Source organism: Centruroides sculpturatus, unplaced genomic scaffold (genome assembly GCF_000671375.1).
Source record: "Centruroides sculpturatus isolate CEXI.00-Female unplaced genomic scaffold, Cexi_2.0 scaffold465, whole genome shotgun sequence".
Lineage (NCBI taxonomy): Eukaryota > Metazoa > Arthropoda > Arachnida > Scorpiones > Buthidae > Centruroides > Centruroides sculpturatus.
This window is the reverse complement of record NW_019384663.1, coordinates 511,952-518,858: the sequence shown is the minus strand read 5'-3', so window position 1 is coordinate 518,858 and position 6,907 is coordinate 511,952.

Sequence of the window (6,907 nt, the reverse complement as noted above, 5' to 3'; positions counted from 1 at the left end):
CAATGATGATTTATATAGGAGTGCAAAATATATTTTCTGGGGATAAATTTTGTTTGTATTAACTTTAAAAAGTTTTTATTTATTTATTTGAGAATAGAATAGATTCAACTCTTAAAATAATATTTTAATAAAAGTGTTTTAATATCAAATTCAAATATACGGTTATGAATTTTTTTTTATTATAAATTCTTAACATAGACTTAAATACTTTTATATTAAGAAATGAGCATTGGTGAATTTATTTACTTAAAGGCTTATTTGTATCTAAAGTTAGGTTAAAGAGATTGTTCTTTAGTACAAGAAAACTGAATGCTCTATTCTTTAAATTAAAAAAAAATATATATATATATATATATGTAGAGTTTTCCTTGGAGTGTGTTTAAAAATTCAAGGGTATTTTGGGAACTGAGAAAGATGATGATTACTATTCTAAAGCATCAATATTCATGTTTAGTCATTTTTGCTATTGTGATTTATTTATTTGTTGCATTTTAAAGTTGAATCTGGATGTTTTTATGTAGGTGCCATTTTGATGTGCAACCATTGCTATTATCTCATATTAAAGTTCATAAATTTAGTTTTGTATTATTCAGGCAGTAATGACATTAGCCTTCTGCTGTGCAGAACTTGGCTTCATGTAAACTGAAACTTCAAGGTTTTCATTGATAGTTCGACTTTCGTATCTTTCAGTATTCAGCAGTTCTCATTTTATGAGTCTGGTTTAATCATAATGACTAGTAGTAATAGTAGATAGTTTTCTCTTGGTGTATTAATCTTAAGAATCAGTTTTCAATGTTTACATCAGACTGATCCACAATAACAATTTAACTCCATTGCCAAAATTTAGACAACTTTAAGTGGATGTGGAGGGGGGATAAAATGTAATAAATTGAGAAATAACATTTAAATAGGACCTTAAATTTTTTCCTACTATATGGGCACTAAGAGGGCTTCTGTTTGTACCAATTGTGAGTTTGACCAGGGGTATGACACATCAAAGAAAAATTCCTGGGACTTTTCAATCATCCATATCACAGATCTCCCATAGTAGTAGACTGATGCCTTGACCATTTCACTGATCATTATTAGGTTTTTTTCAAAATAGGATTGAATATATATGGGATAATACCGGCATTCAACTTAATCACTGTTCTGTTATACTTCGTAAAAAGTCAAATTTTGGCTTGTTCTCACAGTTGAAAAGAATTACTTTAAGGATCAGTTTTTATTATTATGTTTTTGTTTTATTTATTTTTATTTTGTAATGGATATTAGTGAATGTGGACTTAACATTGATATGGCTGCTGATGGAAATCAACAGTCAAAATCAATCTTAATTTGTGTATTTTTTAGTATTGATTTTCTACTATTTCAGTTATGAAGTATATTTTACTCCAAAAATTTGGAATGAATATATACTCTAAATTGATGCCAGTCGGATTGAATTGATTAGAGAAGTGGTTCTTAACCTGAGATCCATGTATCTTCAAAGGTGTAAGACTTCCAAGATGGCTTTTTTTTGGGGTGAAAAATATTTTTATTTGAACTTTTTAAATCATTTTAACTTTTTTTTTATTTATTTATGTTTTTTTGTTTGTTGTGAAGTGAATTTTTTAAAATAAGATGATAAAAATGTACCAAAATCAAATTAAATGTACTTCTAAATATCACTTTTGGTAACTATTATTACGATCTATGTATGTATGTCTCTCTAATCCAAAATTAAGTTCAGTAGACTATCATTACAGTTTTCAGGTTAGACACTTCTTTTATTATTTATATTGTTTTATTTCCACATATGCATTGCACTGAAGAGGGGCTTAGCATTTATATAAGTCCAAAATGCATATGTGGAAACAATAAAAGAAGTGTCTAACCTGAAAACTGTAATGATAGTCTACCAAACTTTATTTTGGATTAAAGAGAGATACATACATAAATTAAATGTATATTTTCTTCTGTATACACCTAACCTAGACCTAAACAGTATTTTCATTAATGATCAATCATCAATATGAATTTTCTTGATTGTTTTAAGCTACACCTTAATATAAAATATATGTGAAAAAGTGAGACATTTAATTAATTAATGAATGTCTCACTTTTTAAATGAATTTAAATGAAAAAGTTAGGTCTTCAGGTATGGGAGTGGAAGAACAGACAAGATTGAATCACTGATTTAGTTTATTAATTTTGTCTTTCATGTATATATTTGTATGAATGACATACAGTATATACAAGGAAACATTTTAATCAGCCAAAACTTATTCCATTTTTTTGATCATATATTATGTCATTTGATTTTTATCAAAAGCTTTTTGTAATTAATAAAACATGAATACTTTTACATTGTACAAGTTAGCATTTTATTATTTTATAGAAGTTTACTTTTTCTTTAGTATCTCTTCCAAATATAAATTTCTGGCTTTTGCTCCTGCAGTTATTTGTCCTGTTGGTATCTCATTCAGCTGGATTGTCTCCCTTTTTTTGTATAAAAGTACATCAACACATTGGTCATTTCCTTGATTTTATTTCTAGTGTTAAAGGTGCACAATTTCAAACTGATTTTACAGTTCTATGTATATATTGTCTACTTGGAACTTGTTTATTCATAGGACTTATACTGGTGAAGTTTCTGATTAGCAAAGAGAGGTATATAGAGAGAGAGAGAGAGAGGAGAATAATTCCTATTAAACAAGGTCCAAGTAGACAATATATACACAGAAATGTAAAACAATAAGGACAAAGAGACAAAAAGAAATAATGTTTTCATACAGTTTTTGCTATTCTGTTTGGTCAGCTGTCATCATTGGATTTTTTTTTTTTTTTTGAGCTACTTGAACATTTGGAATTTTCACTATTCTGATTTTTTATTTTTATTATGTTTTCATTGGGTCTGATTTTGTAACCTTGTCTAATAATAAGCTTTCCTAGAACAAGTTATGATCAGAACTGTGTTCTAAGGTTTATGTATTGATGGTTGAGGAGTATTAGGTAATTTTTTTAAATATATGAGTGATTTACTTGTTATATTTATTTCAGAAGCTATCCATGTAAATAGTTGATATGGTTGTTGTTAGACTATTTTGTCACTTGTGAAGTTGTCATCAATGGCAGATTATAAGGCATTTTGTAAATTTTTCAAAGCACATTTTCCTATGAATATGTATAGATGATCATTTGTAGTACAATATTTAAGTTTGTAAGTATTAATTTTATTTTTAAAATTGGATTAATAATGTTCTGAATCCATTTCATAGCATATAGAAAATGAAATTTGCTTGACTGCTGATAAGAGTTAGTACAGGGGTGGCCAACGGTTTTTGCCCCTGGGCTGAATCGGAGAGAGAACTTTTTTTCATGGGCCACACCAGAGGCTGCCCTAGGAAGATTTTGAGGTAGTGCGAGAGCTCATTGTGGTGTCACTCCATAGAGACTAAATTGTAGATAGATATTACAGATACATTTTTCACATTATCATGCTTTATCAATGTTCTACGCTGTACTTAAGAGATTTGTAATGGAGGGTTAACTAACCAGACAGTGAGTAGTTGACCCTTATTTATTTTTGTTTTTAGGCATTAGAAATTTTCACGGATATATTCTGACTTGAGTAGCTAATATTGAAAGATTAATCGTGGGCCACATGCCTGAGTTAGTTGGTCATTTGTTATCTTTATCAGATGTTTTATGTTTTTAGGAAAATGTGCTATGTAATTTCAGCAGATCCATTCAACATGTATATAATGTAATACATATTTTCTAAGCAGCTACAAATTGGAATTTTAAGTTAATGTGAACTGTGCCATACAAATTACTACTAAATCCTGCAAATTTTCCAATATGATTGGAACTAATACTGCCTACAGTCTACTGTTTTCACATTTTAGTAATAGCCAATCATGTGTTTGGAAATCAATTTACAAAGCAACATAAACTTAAATCAAAATTATGGACTAAAATAGCTTGAGATTAACCCACGTGTCAGGTTTGTTTACTTTTTGTGCTGCAGTAGCTCTTTGTAACTAGGTTTTTCCCTGTTGCATTCATCTTTCACTGAGTTTCAGAATACAATAATGTTGGTTTTGATGGTCCAATAATAAGATTTCCATGCAATGTCTGTCCATTTAACTCTGCATATGGCTTTAATCTCTCTCAATTAAAAGAAATTTCCTTTGTATGTGTATTAAAGATTTTACTTTGATCATACTCATATCTTATTTGTTAGTCCAGTATTGCTATTTAGTCAATTAGAATTATAAGTTTCTATTATTAATAAATTATAACAATAGTTATAAAGATGTAAATTTTGTCAAAAAATGTTTAATTTCATTCTGCAAAAAAAAGTTTATTATTTTAATTTCTTAAAATTTAGAAATTTTCAGGGAGACAGATAGCTACAATGTCTACTCTAACATTCCAATAATCTCTTTTTCATGTAATATTTCATCCAAATCTATGTTTATTCAGTCTCCTATCAGATGATTTACTTATCCTCATATAACTAGCAATAATAAGATGTTAGTCACTTCACTTTTAATACTAAAAATTTTGTGAATCTCATCTGATATAAGAAGAATGCCATAACAAAGAAAAACAATTTGCTAGCAATCTTCGTCATTTTACTTTAATTTTGCTAAAATGTAACATTTTATATTTCTTAATTTGGTATTGGTATTATTGATAGGTCATTTTTTCAAATAAGTTTTTAGTTAGTTATATATTGAAATGAGCAGCTTTTTGTTAAATTTAAATGATAAAATTAACAACATGCATTACGAAATTGAACTTATTGTAATATTTATGTAAACATTCATGTGTCTATGCGCACAAACAAATTTTTAATGAATGCTTCATAAGAAATATTTAGTATTTTCTACAATTCTTTTGTGAATTTTATGTTTATATTAATATAATTAGTACAACAAGTGAAAGCAATAGCATGACTCTCTAAAAATATTAATGTTCAGTATTAAATCTTGGAAAAAAACTGAAGTACAAAAATATAAACCATATTGCCTTTTAAAAACAAAATTAAATAATGTGTCTGGCTTCAGCTGGAAGCCAAAAAGTCTTTGATTATTAAAATCTTTGGTATTTAAAGGCAACGTTTGTTGATTTTTAAGTACAGTAGAGTCCCGAAAACTCGGCCTAATGTGGATCGAAGGGTAGCCGAGTTTGTGAAAATGCCGGGTTATCGGAAATGGGGTTAAAAAGAATAAGTACGAGTGTTTCCTCAGAAAATAATATACTGTACTTGTATGTATTGTTTACTTGAGAATATAACAGAGAATAAAATGCCCAAATACCTTTAAACAAAGGAAAAGTACGTACTTTATGAAGGAATAGAGCCTTTACTACATGAAAATGAAAATTAATGAATACACTGTGTACAGTAATTTTCCTGATAAGACAGACCTGAGAAAAATACTGAGAGGCATAAAGCTGTCTATAATGAAAATTAACTATGGGTTTTTTCGCCCTGACAGGGTGTGGCCGAGTTATCCGGACTGTCGGGTTATCGAGTGACGAGTTTTCGGGACTACTGTATTTTATTATATGACATAATACAGAATGCGAAATTAATTTAAAATTGAAATTTATGTGTGGTACAAAATGTATTGCTTGAAAAAATATATATAGGCTATATATTAGATGAAAATATGTGCTCGTATTTTTATACTGTTCTAATTTCATACAATATATATTAAATGTTTAAGATCGTTAACATCAATTGCATAATAGTAGGCAAAAATGATTGTTTGTTATTGTTTTTTAGATCAGTCTAGCATAATTAGTTACAAAGTTCTTATAAATTTTCTATAGTATTGATTAATATTGTTGATTATGCTGGACGTTGTATGAAATTGTATTACGGCTTATACAACAAATGCTGTATTCATTTTCTTATCAATACTAACAGATGAAATGCGTCTTCACAATAATTTTGGGATATTTTATTATTGATAAAATTCACACTGGAAGATATTCTTGCAACAAATATGTAGCAACATTTGCTGTGGAAAATTAAAACTGCTGTCTGCTGGTAAATTTACCTGTTATAAGCACTTTATTACTGTTTGTTTCTCTGTTTGAACCAAAATCATTCATTTCAGTTATTTTAATCTAATTTGTTGACTTCTCTCTCGATGAATGAATGCTCTCCATACAGTTGATTAAAATTAAATTTTTTGTATTTAAAACTGCCATATATTTATCCCTTAAATATATCATATAAATTTATCTAGTAATAAATGCGGCGGTTTAGAAATTGTATTTAAATCCAGTATTTTCGTAAGCTATTTGCATTTTTTTTCTGCTTCGAACGTTAAAAATTTTGTGTACATACTGTATATATTAACGGCGACGTATTAAAATAAAAGGTATCAGAACACTTCTAAGTCAAATATTTCATTAGAAACTAAACCGGTTTATATAGTTTACTTATATTTCACACACAAATAAATGAAAAGCAATCAGAATTAAAATAGCATTAATTGTCAATTTAATAAATAAGTTGTCGATCCTGTTTGAGAATTTCTGTACAAAGCTTTCCGCCTGAAATTCAGCAGTAGTACAATGAGATCAAGCCACGTCTGTACTGTACTGTACGTAATAATATGGGTTTCACACTTCTAGGATGGACCGCGTAGTTTAATAAGCAATAAACTTGCAATACGTTCAAGAACGCGGGATATTTTTCTGTTGTAATCAAATTTATGTGACGATGAAGATTTGATTTGTATCAGCACCTAAACAATGCAATTTTTCAGATTGATTTGAATTTCATTGCTCTGGTTCAAAATTCGTGCTTCTAGTCGCTTTATTCCATAGAGTAAGTCAACCCTGCTGAACGTTACTAAACCAAATCATTCCTGAAAATCGCGTATTGCGAGAAAAGAAATGT